Here is a 12,016-nt window from a genome sequence, read left to right as displayed (position 1 = left end):
TCTCTCGCTCCGATCGCGGGGTGGGGTGCCCTCAGGAATCACGAGTAGCCATCTTGATGTAACAGCAAGAGGTAGCTTTATTAGCGGGATCCCGGGTCGATACGTATCCCACACAGGAGACAGAGGAATCGACCCCGAGCTTCCAAACTCGGGGGTTTATATAGGGGAGGTTAGGGGCATTCACGAGGTTGCATATGATTGGTCAATTCAAAAGGTGCACAGTTACTTTCGGCGCGAAATTACATCAGCAAGGAGTACGTGCTCTCCAGCAGCTCGGCAGGCAGGTAGGGTGACTCATCTCACTCAGGGGGGTGAAGGAAGGGGAGGGCGTGGCTACGGATGGTCAGTGTCCTTGGGGCTGATAGCTGGTTTGGCAAGTCCTATGTCTGGCTCTCCCTCAGGCACGTCCGGCCCTGCACATCGACTCTGACAATGAGCAACCTTTATGAAACTCTAGTTCTGCACATTCGGGCTCTGACAATGAGTAACCTTTATGAAACTCTAGTTCTACATCTCAAGACTTTATGGCAGTCATCTTAGGGCTGAGTAACTGTGGCCATACAGTCACAAAGCGGCCAGGCCCAAATCCAATACGGCTCCCTACATCCTCCTTTTATTATTATTAAATATTTTACTTAGGGTCATAAAAGAAAGCTTAGGCCAACTGATTCTGACTAGTGTTCTTTAAAGGTAGCATGATTTCTCTCAACTTTAATAAAAATTCCACGAGTGAATTTTGAATATCTTGGGAAACGAATATTGAATATCTAATTGTAAATAAGCCAGAAGAAATTAATAAATGATTTACTAATATGCATAATTTTTATTAGTAAAGTATTAGTTATCTGAATTTATTATTAATATTATCAATAAATTTACTTATTATAATCATCTATTATACATTATATACTTATCCTAATCTATCATATTTATAAATGTACTTATAATATCTGTAGTTTTTTATAATATCAATAGAATATTATGCATAATATCAAGGATATGATATGTAATTATAATTACATTATATATAATGCATTATATTCATATGTTATGTTTATATAATCAATATATAATAGATAATGTATAATATAACAATTATATAATACTATATAATTTTATAATAATCATTACAATATATATTAATTATAAACATTATATTTATATTATTAATTAATATTAATCTTAATTATAATATCTTAATTATATTATATAGTATTGTATAATTGTTATATTAATAATTAATTATATTATGTACAATTATATATTTAATATAATATGTTATATTATATCATTATATTATTTCATAGTATATAATATCTATATTATTCTAGAAAGTATTATATTATATAATTATATACAATCATATTAAAATATATTATATCTATATTATTATATAGTAATCACATATGTCACACATATATTATTAAGTATAACATATTATAAAAATATAAATATATATTTAGATATTATAGCATATTATATAATATGGTAGTATAATGTATAATATATAATATAAAATGTATAATTTATATAATTTATTGTAATATTATAATATAATGTATAATTGTACATTATACATTATAACACATTATATTATAATATATCATACATTCTATTATTATTACAATGCATTTAATATGTAATATGATATATAACATGTCATATATAATATGCATTATATTATGTTATATAATATATATTATACACATATGTTATCTACAATATATACATAATACATATTTCTTTATTTTTAAATTAATTATTTTATTTATATCCCAAATGTTGCCCCTCCTCCCAGTTCCCCCTCCACTTTGCTTCTGAGAGCTTCCCCACACCCCCATGACATTTCCTTTACTTGGGGCATCAAGTCTGTACGGTATTACATGCATCCTCTGATATATGTGTGCTGGAGGCCTCAGACAAGCTGATGTATGTTGTATGTTCTTTGGTTGGTGGTTTAGTCTTTGGGAACTCTCAGAGGTTCAGGTTAGTTAACACTGTTGGTCTTCTTATGGGAAGATTGCCATCCTCTTCAGTTCCTTCAATCCTTCCCTAACTCTTCTATGTATAATATATGATATATGGTATGATATACAACGTATGATATAATAAACAGATACAATATACGATATATAATAATAATATAAGTAGGTCACTATATAACTATATATAATATATAGTAATATATAATATATAACTTTAAACTCTAATGTATAATTAATTTTATAGTCATATAATTAATTATATATCATATATAATTATAATATCTTAAATATTAATATAGATAAGAAAACATAATCAGTAAATTGTTTATTAATTATTAACAAATTACTAATGAATAAAATTATTAATATACATAAATGACAAATATATTATTTATAAATAAATGAAATAAATTCATTGCTCATAAATACAAAGAGCATGTGTTGTTACATGATGGTCATTATAATAAAAAAGTCGCTCTGCTGTAAAATCCTTTTACTCAACTTCTCACATCTGACACTGTAACTTTGCTATTCAAACAACTTTGTAACAAAGTTATTCAAGTATAACTTTGAGGAAACTTAATCAGGAATGAGATAGCAAGGCCATGTGAAACTGTTGCTTTGAACTTGTAATGAGCTTATGAAATGAAACACTGCTTTGAACTTACTGTCAACAACCTTCCGTAATTCCCCTTTTACAAAACATTTTATCTGAAAAGCAATTTTTTTTTTTTTGGTTCTTTTTTTCGGAGCTGGGGACCGACTGAAAAGCAATTTTATAAAGAACTTTCGTCCAAGAAGGTATAAATTACCAGAGAGAAGAAACAAAGTATGGCTTTTGGGGCTCTGCTCCATACACCATGTGTATGTGTGTGTGTGTGTGTGTGTGTGTGTGTGTGTGTGTGTGTGTGTGTGTGTGTCTGTCTATATGTATGTCCATACATATGTATGTGGGTATATGTATATGTATATAAGTATGCAAGTGCACTTGTGATGAGACAGATGGTTGGGCCAGGTCAGTGTGTGTGTGTGTGTGTGTGTGTGTGTGTGTGTGTGTGTGTGTGCACATCTTCTGATTGAGCCTCTTGCCTGACCAGTGAGGGGCCCTTGAGCTAGACAGAAAAGAGCCCAGGTAACTAACTAACCCTTTTTTTATCCCCTGCTGTTATCAGTAGGAGTTAAATTGCCAGAATCCAGTGACTTTTGGCTATAGAATAGCAAAGAATTAAAGAAAGAGTTAAATTGCCAAAAGTAAGCAGCTTTTGGCCATGCAGTCGCAGACTCCATCACATCCCACCACCACCAACAGAGTACCTGAAGATTACAAGTATTTTCTGTGTCTTCCCTTTTGCTGGAAACTAGTGGGCAAAATTGAATTTAGTTCACACAGCTGTGAGGTCTTCTGTAGGATGATGTCACAGGTGAGGCAGGTACAGGATAGAAGGAGGCCTGTCATTGGAGGAGAAGGAAGGATGGGAGGGATAGAAGTTTGAAGGAAGAGGAGGAGACTAAGGGAGAGAGGAGGAGAAAGGGAGACGGAAAGAGGGGAGAAGCCATGGCTGGTGATGTTAAGATTCTGCTCTGTGTATTTCCAGGTTGTTATTAATGTTCTCAAGGGATGGATGGTACTGGGCTTTGTATGTTTAAGTGGGCAATTATATCTTACCAATTGGATCTAAGATTACTGTGTTGTGTGTTCTTTTATGTGAGGGTTTGAGTGTAGGAAAGTGTGCGGCTGAGCTGTGTTTCCGCCAAGATATCTAGCAGATATCTTGGGGCACTGCGGTGCGGACCAAGCGAGGTAAAAGACAACTATACTTTTTTATTTTTATATTTTTACAACAACAGTCTTCCATTGTCACTTTACAGTAAATAGCCTTGGCTGTATGGAGGTCACTTCATCACCATAATTAATCAACTGGTCTCGAAAGGGAATACGTTGTAAAAATAAATTCACCAGAACAGCTTGATTGCTGTGCCAACAGGACTCTCACTGCCACCAAGAACACTGACATCCAACCTGGGAGAGCTGTGGACACAACAGCACACACTCCCGTGGGCTACCATGCTGCCCAGACGTCTGGAACTACATTACATCTTCAGGAGCGATCCGTTGTGCCCACAGAGTGTGGGAGCCTCTGAAATGATGCTGTGTTTGCACATAACTATGCATTGTAATCAAAATACTTGAATCAATAAAATATTACTACCCATGCTGAGAAACTTTCATTGATACATTTGTCCCTCAGCATTTGCATCTTAGCTATCGATTTATACCCCTTGGCCAATATTTTTTATCCTAGGCAACTCGTTTTTCTCCTTCCCCATTTTCATTTTTATTTTCTCTGCAATGAATTATTTCTATCATCTTTTCATATAACTTTCATTTTAGGTCAAACTTATTTATTTTTTCACTTAATTTTTGCTTTTGGGGGACTTCATCTGTTAGTTTTTTTTTACTTGCCATAATAATTGAATAAATAGAGCCTGAAGTGTGCATAGATAGCAACATTTTCAGGATTTGGTGGGATGGTGGTAAGAAAAGGTACTTAGCTGACCAAAGCCCTCAATTTAATCCCTGGCACCGATAAATACATTCAAGATTTAATTCCTGTGCCATTTTTATTATGATGTGTTTTCTGCATGCAGTGTCCCCCATCCTCTGTCTTATTATACTGTGTTTCCTGTGTGTAGTGTTGCCCATTGTCTGCTTTGCTGCGTTTAGTTCTCAAAGAATGCACATTTTGAATTGAATTAGAACCAACATTGAAAGCATATTTCTTGTAGCAGCAAGAACATGAAAATAAATGCAATCAATTGAGTTGACCTTCTTTCTGTTTTTTGTTTATGTACTATCTCTCTCTCTCTCTCTCTCTCTCTCTCTCTCTCTCTCTCTCTCTCTCTCTTTTCTGTGTAACCCCGGCTGTCCTGGAACTCGCTCTGGAAGTCTGGCTTCAAACTCAAGAGGTCTACCTACCTCTGCCTCCTGGGTACTGGGATTAAAGGCATGTGCCACCACTGCCTGGCTGAGTTGAATTTCTTTAGTATTAAAATTCTTTGTGGAATGAAGCAATGCATTGTAGACAGTGTCTGGAAAAAGCTCCTGCTAAAATACTATTAAAATAAAATCTGATGTTCTAAAATGCTTTTGCTTTCTAGTAATGGTAGGTATGATTTCACACATAATAATCCCAAAACATAAGGGCAATGCGATCTTATGTAAAATGCTAACCTGTCAATGCATATGCTGTTTTAAGTGTTTCAGTAAAATGGGTAGCATCAATGTGCCTCTGTGATAAGGAAGGCCCTGCTAAACTATTTAAAGAAATAGTTACCTGACTTTTGTTGCATAATAAGCTGAATTCATATAATTTTAATGACTTTTCCACTTCCTCAAGCTTCCCTTCTGGACTAAAGCAATAAAAATACCACAATTTTGATTCACGTTTCCTCAAATTCTCTACATGTTAGTTGGAAACAAATGAGTGAATACTTTATATATTGGGTGGCATAAAGTACAACACACACATATACGCGCCACGGGCTGTTGTGATCCATCAGAAAACAGCAGGCCCTTTGGTGGGATGGTGTCATTCTGCACAGTCCCTGGTATACTGTACTTGACCACTGTAAGTCTCCTAGAGTCACACTCTCTGGTGACCCTCAGTGGAAGGTCGTGCTTCATACTAAGAAGCTCAAATTATCCAACACGAATCCCCCACGTTGTTATGCCTATCCCAACATTCCTATTGTTGGTATTCTGACTAAGCTCCACCCCCAGAACTACCTGGCAACAGCCAGGTAAGCTCCGCCCCACAGTTGCCTGGCAACAGCCAGCTGTGCCTGGCTATAAAGGGGGCTGCTTGCCCCCTCCTCTCCCTCCTTGCTCTTTGCTTTTCTCTTCTTGCTCTCTTGCCCTCTTGCCCTCTTCCCCTTTGTCCCGGTCCCTTTTTCTCCCCATTCCCCTCCCCGCTAATTCCTCTCCTCTTCTACTCTTCTTCTCTCATTAAACCTTTCCACGTGGAACCATGTTAGCTTGGTGTGGTCTGTCTGGACGCGAGCCGAGATTTAAACCCCAACCACTATGCCTTTCCTTCTTCTCTCCTCTCCTTTAAGAGATAGCGTCCTTCTTTAAAACTGTTCTCTTTAATCTCATTCTCATTCCCAAGTCTAAGGCACTCAGTCTCCCCTTATCAATCTTTGTCTCCAGGTTAAAGGCGGTCACTTTATCTGACATGCGTCAAGCCATACTGCATCCAAAGCGGAAGCAGGAAGCAGGAAGCAGTGGGGCTAAAGGAGACAATTAGACACAACAAACCCAGCGCGTGGAGCTCACATCTCTTTTGCAGAGATCCTAAGGCTTTATCTTTATTTATAGACAGAGTAGCAGACACAAATAGCGTGATAGTGGCACAAAACCAGATGTACAGATCTATCAAATAGCGGACACAGAAATGAACACATGAAGCTACAGCCATCTGGTTTTAGACGGAGGCTCCAACCGATGTGCAGCAGAAGATGGCCTCTTTGACAATCGCTATGGGGAAAGCAGTATGCCGCGGAGAAGAGTGACGCTAGATCCATCTCACGCCTGGTACAGAAATAAGTCAGACTTGAACGTTTGAAACTCCAGTGAAAAATCTAGGGGAAACACTCCGAGATCTAGATAGGGCAAGGACTTTCTGAATAGAAAACAACAGCAAGCGTTGACAAATGGGCAAGAGATGAAAAGACTGCACAGCAGGCTTGGGAGGTAACTCCAGGGCCGAAAACACTCGCTTTGTAAACGTGAGGACCTACGTCTAAATCTCTAGCACTCAAGGTTTAGGTGGTTTCTTTCTTTCTTTTCTTTTCTTTCTTTTCTTTTCTTTCTTTCTTTCTTTCTTTCTTTCTTTCTTTCTTTCTTTCCTTCCTTCCTTCCTTCCTTCCTTCTTTCTTTCTTCCTTCCTTCCTCCCTTCCTTCCTTTCCTCCTCCTCCTCCTTCTCCTCCTCCTCCTCCTCCTTCTTCTTCCCCTCTCTCTCTCTCTTATTTGTTTGTTTTTTGTTTGGTTTTTCCTTTTTTAAGCCAGGTGTGTTACACACCTCTGGGATGCCAGCATTAGGAGGTGTGGCAGATCCCATGGTCTACCCAACCTTGTGGAAGTGTCAAGCTTCCTATTACCAGACTGTCTGGTCCTGCCAGCCTCCCATTAATGACCCAGAGACATATTTATTTATAAATGCTTAGGATTTACTATTTAGCCTTGTCCCCAACTAGCTTGTATAACTTAATAACCCCTTATCAATCTTTGTCTTCAGGTTAAAGGCAGTCACTTTATCTGATATGCATCAAGCCTTACTGCATCCAAAGCGGAAGCAGGAAGCAGTGGGGATAGTAATCTATCCTTGCAATATTGCCTGTTACCTCGAATTCGGTCCCCATACTTCTGCCATACTTCTGACTTCCTCTGTGGCTGGCTGGCAAGTCTCACCCTCCTGATTGTGAGTTCATGTCTCTGTCCTGGAGCCCCACTTTTCATTTCCTGCTATTGCCCATCAACTCTTTTAAAAAAGATTTATGGGGTTGGGGATTTAGCTCAGTGGTAGAGCACAAGGCCCTGGGTTCGGTCCCCAGCTCCGAAAAAAAAAAAAGATTTATTTATTTTATGTGTGTGAGTACACTGTAGCTATCTTCAGACACACCAGGAGAGGGCATCAGATCTCATTACAGATGGTTGTGAGCCATCGTGTGGTTGCTGGGATTTGAACTCAGGACCTCTGGAAGAATAGTCAGTGCTCTTAACCACTGAGCCATCTCTCCAGCCCCATCGACTCTTTTTAAAGCCAATCAGAAGGTGATGGAGAAGAATGTTTACAAAACACCGAGGCAGGAGATGCTTCATAAAAATAACAATACCAAAGTCCAGTCAGTGCTTGGCACTCTGCCTGCACAGAAGTCAACATTTGGAAAATACAAAGACAACCTTTACACAGGGCCCAAGGGATTATCCCAATAGCTTCCAGTTCACAGAGAGCCTTCCCCTAAAAGCAGAATACAAGAGAAGGCAGCCAACATCCTACTGTCCTCCCATGTGTGTTCATAAGCAGGTGTACCCCCACACTCCATGCACAGGCCACCCCATGCATACATACATCACACACATAAACATGCACCAAAAAGAAATTGTACAGGAACTTAAACAGTAGACTGAAGGGGCACTGTATAGAGAGGGGAAAAAATCCTTGTCATCCATTAATCTCCCAGGTAATTCATAGTCAGAGTGTATAAGGAGCTAAAAACTTAAATGCCAAACAATCCAACCAATAAAGGAATGAGTCAGATACAACTTTATATCACCACCACCATCATCATCACTACCACCATCATCATCACTACCACCATCATCACTACCACCACCATCACCACCACCACCATCATCACCACCACCATCATCACCATCACCACCATCACCACCACCACCATCATCACCACCACCATCACCACCACCACCATCACCACCACCACCATCATCACCACCACCATCATCACCATCATCATCATCACCACCACCACCATCACCACCACCACCCTCATCACCACCACCATCATCATCACCACCACCATCATCATCATCGTTACTTTGTGTTTGTGTTTTCAAGACAGGGAGGGAGGCACTCACTCTGTAGTCCAGGCTGGCATTGAACTCAGAGATCTGACTGCCTCTGTCTCCAGAGTGCTGGATGACATAAAGGTGTATACCACCACCACCGCCCAACTGGATGCAGCTTTCAAAAGAAGTACAAATACCAAGAAGTACTTGAAAACATGTTCATCAGCGTTGTGTGAATTTCTGAAGAGTCATGAACAAATATCTACTTACCCATATCCATGACAGATCCATGACAGTTTCTCGAGTAGAAACCATTCTACTCAAGTCTAACTTGGTAAACTGCAGAGTTCATTGGGGTTATAAAGAACATGGAATGACTTTGGAGCAACTGAATAAAGACCCACCCTAATGTGGGTAAAGAATCAGGAAAGCTACATCCTTGGAATTTCTGGCCAAATCTCCAGGCAGCTCCATTATCAGTCTCTTGTCCTCTAGCAAATATATATTGCTAAGAAAAACTCCAGTAGGGGATCCAGTGAGTCTGGGAACTTGAGCCTAGTTTCACGAGCTTCCTGAGTCTCATGAGTTTCCTTAGCTATTGAGTCTTATGACTTGTCCACTCATGTCCAGAATGATTCAATCTGAAGGAAATGGCTACATAGTTGCCATCTTTAACCATCAGGAAAGCATAAATCAAAACCATGTAGAGGTTCCATTTCATCAGTCAGAGTGGCCATCATCATGAAAAATTCTGATGAGGTCATGGGGGGAAAGGAAATCAGAATCAAAATTTCTCAAAAAACTAAAAACCGAACTGCCTTATCATCCATACCAATCCTGAATATGACCCCCACCCCAAATTCAAGTCAACGTATGATAGAGATAATCGCAAACCCAAATTTGTTGCAGAATTTATTACAAATTTATTACAGAAGTATTTCCAACAGTTGATTTAGGAGAGCAGACTAAGAGCTCAGAGCTGGATGAAGGATAAAGAAAATGGGGTATATGGTTAAAACGGAATTTTATTCAGTCATAAAGAAAAACAGAATTGGGGCTAGAGAGGTAGCGCAGTGGTTAAGAGTGATCAGTTGTAGAGGATCCAAGTTTCTACCTACATGGAAGCTACAGGGCATCTGTGCCCTCTCTGGATTCTAAGATTCTAGATTCCCACATCTGTACATAGCTACATGCAGATAAACATACACATACATACACAATTAAAGTGAAATAAGCAAGTCTCAGAAAAACGAATGTATATTTTCTGTAATATATTGAGCCCGGTGTCTTAGTTACTTTTATATTGCCATGACAAACACCATGACCAAGGCAACTTATAAAAGAAAGCACTTGCTCTGGGCATCACAGTTCCAGAGGGTTAGAGTCTTGGACCCACATGGCAGCCAGAAGGCAGGCATGGCACTGGAGCAGTAGCAGAGAACTCACATTTGATCCACAAGCACAAGCCAGAGATTGGAAGAGAACAAACTGGGAAGGGTGTGGACTTTTGAAACCTCAAGGCCCACCCCTAATGACATGCCCCTTCCAATAAGGCCACACCTCCTAATCCTTCCCAAAGAGTTCCACCAACTTGGAACCAAGCATTCAAATATACAATCTGTTGGGCGCCATTTTCCTTCAAACCAACACATTCAGGGATATTAAAAAGACATAAAGGTAAAAGGGAATGGTCTGGGAAGAATCTGCAGGAAAGGGAGTTCTGACAAGAGAAGTAATGGAGAAGATGCATTCAAATTATAGATGAAAATCTCAATGAAATCTATTATCTTGTACATTAATATTACTCCCGTGGGGGCTGGAGAAATGGCTTAGTGGCTAAAAGCACCTACTGCTCTTGTAAAGGACCTTGGTTTGGTTCCTAGTCCCCATGTGCCAGCTCACAATTTCAGTTCCAGGGGATCCCACAGTCCCCTGACCCCTGTGAGCACTACATTTACAGATGTGTAGGAAACACAGGATGCTCATAGACATAAGATAAAATTCAAAAATCAGTCTTATGGTGCTAGGCACAGCAGTGTAACCCTGTAATCCTAACCCCTCAGGAGGCTGAGGCAGGGGGATCACAAGTCCAAGGTTCGCTTGGACTACACAGACAGTTCAAGGCCGACATGAGGAGCTTGGCGTTATAGTAAAGAATGGATTTTATTCCTAGATGGAGTCATGTCTCTTCCCTTAAGAGTTAATCCAGTTGGGCAGGTTATGGCCTTGGCTTAAGTGGACATTCTTAGGAAATGGGATCCACTTTAAAATGATGTTCTTTCCTTCCCAGAATTCCTGTCCCTACCCCTACCTCGAAATGCAGTCCTGACAAGTGGTCATGAGGTTACCTGGGTCTGTTTGCCCTTCTGACTCCCACTTCAGAAACACTTAGTTCTTCTTTTTTTTTTTTAAAGATTTATTTATTTATTATATATAAGTACACTGTAGCTGTCTTCAGATACACCAGAAGAGGGCATTGGAACTCTTTACAGATGGTTGTGAGCCACCATGTGGTTGCTGGGAATTGAACTCATAATAACCTCTGGAAGAGCAGTCGGGTGCTCTTAACCGCTGAGCCATCTCTCCAGCCCCTTAGTTCTTCTTCTTTACTTCTCTTCTATTTTTTCTTCTGGATGCCAGATAGACCCTAAGTATGCTTTTTCCTGGCGCCCTGTGCTTCCTTACTCAAAACCGGCTCCCTACCACTGCCTGCCTGCCACCTGCTTATCAGAAACAGCATGACAGTTTCTCTCTCTCCTCTAGACAGCTGTGGAATTGACGGCTTGCCCGCTTTGTTTTGTCTTCACTGCAACAAATTATTACTAAGTTTCCGCTGGAGTCTGCTTTCAAACAACAAGACTAAAATCCCCAGGAGATTCTGACACTCCCGGTATCAGATGACGAGGTTCCCTCTGGACTCTCTAAGATTTATGGTAGCATTTCCATTTATGCATCCCTAAGTCATCGCCAGTAAGACTGTCTGAAAGTAAAAATAAAAATTGAAGCGAGATTCTCTGGTTGAGCACTTGCCTAGCACATTGTAAGTCTGTGCACTCAAGGCTGGGACTGAAACAGTATTGTGCCGTGGCCAACCACATCCACCTAACCCCACCTGTGTTGCTGTGTTCCTCCTGTCTAAGACTAGGAAAACAGATTCTGAAAACTGCTATGTTTGGAAATGTCAAAGCTTGGGGCCTAAGCCACGCAGGTTCTGGTAACAGGATGAACTTTAAGCCATAGGGTTTGTCATAGGGTTGTTTTTTTTTTTTCCCTTGGTAACAATTTAAGTTCATGAGCATAAATTGTCTTTCTGTGGCTGGGAGTCTGAGACCTGCTGGAGAAGAGCTGCTGTGTGGCCCACATGCCTGTGAAATGGCGCTAAAACGTTACTAAAGCAACCGCCCCTATGCTGAAGCAGGGCCACCATCATTCTCACGAGAG

General features: G+C 39.9%; 1 long non-coding RNA gene across 1 annotated transcript; it reads left to right on the top strand.

Moving 5' to 3' along the window:
- The first annotated feature begins 7,180 nt into the window (after positions 1-7,180).
- Positions 7,181-11,582, top strand: LOC134486354 (uncharacterized). The gene is made up of 2 exons (XR_010065162.1): positions 7,181-7,466; positions 11,339-11,582. It is a non-coding gene; the product is annotated as an uncharacterized LOC134486354 (long non-coding RNA).
- The last annotated feature ends 434 nt before the right edge of the window (positions 11,583-12,016 follow it).

The sequence above is a fragment of the Rattus norvegicus genome, chromosome 3, assembly GCF_036323735.1.
Source record: "Rattus norvegicus strain BN/NHsdMcwi chromosome 3, GRCr8, whole genome shotgun sequence".
Classification (NCBI taxonomy): Eukaryota; Metazoa; Chordata; class Mammalia; order Rodentia; family Muridae; genus Rattus; species Rattus norvegicus.
The sequence above is the reverse complement of the archived record's forward strand: the minus strand, read 5'-3'. Positions and strand labels throughout refer to the sequence as shown.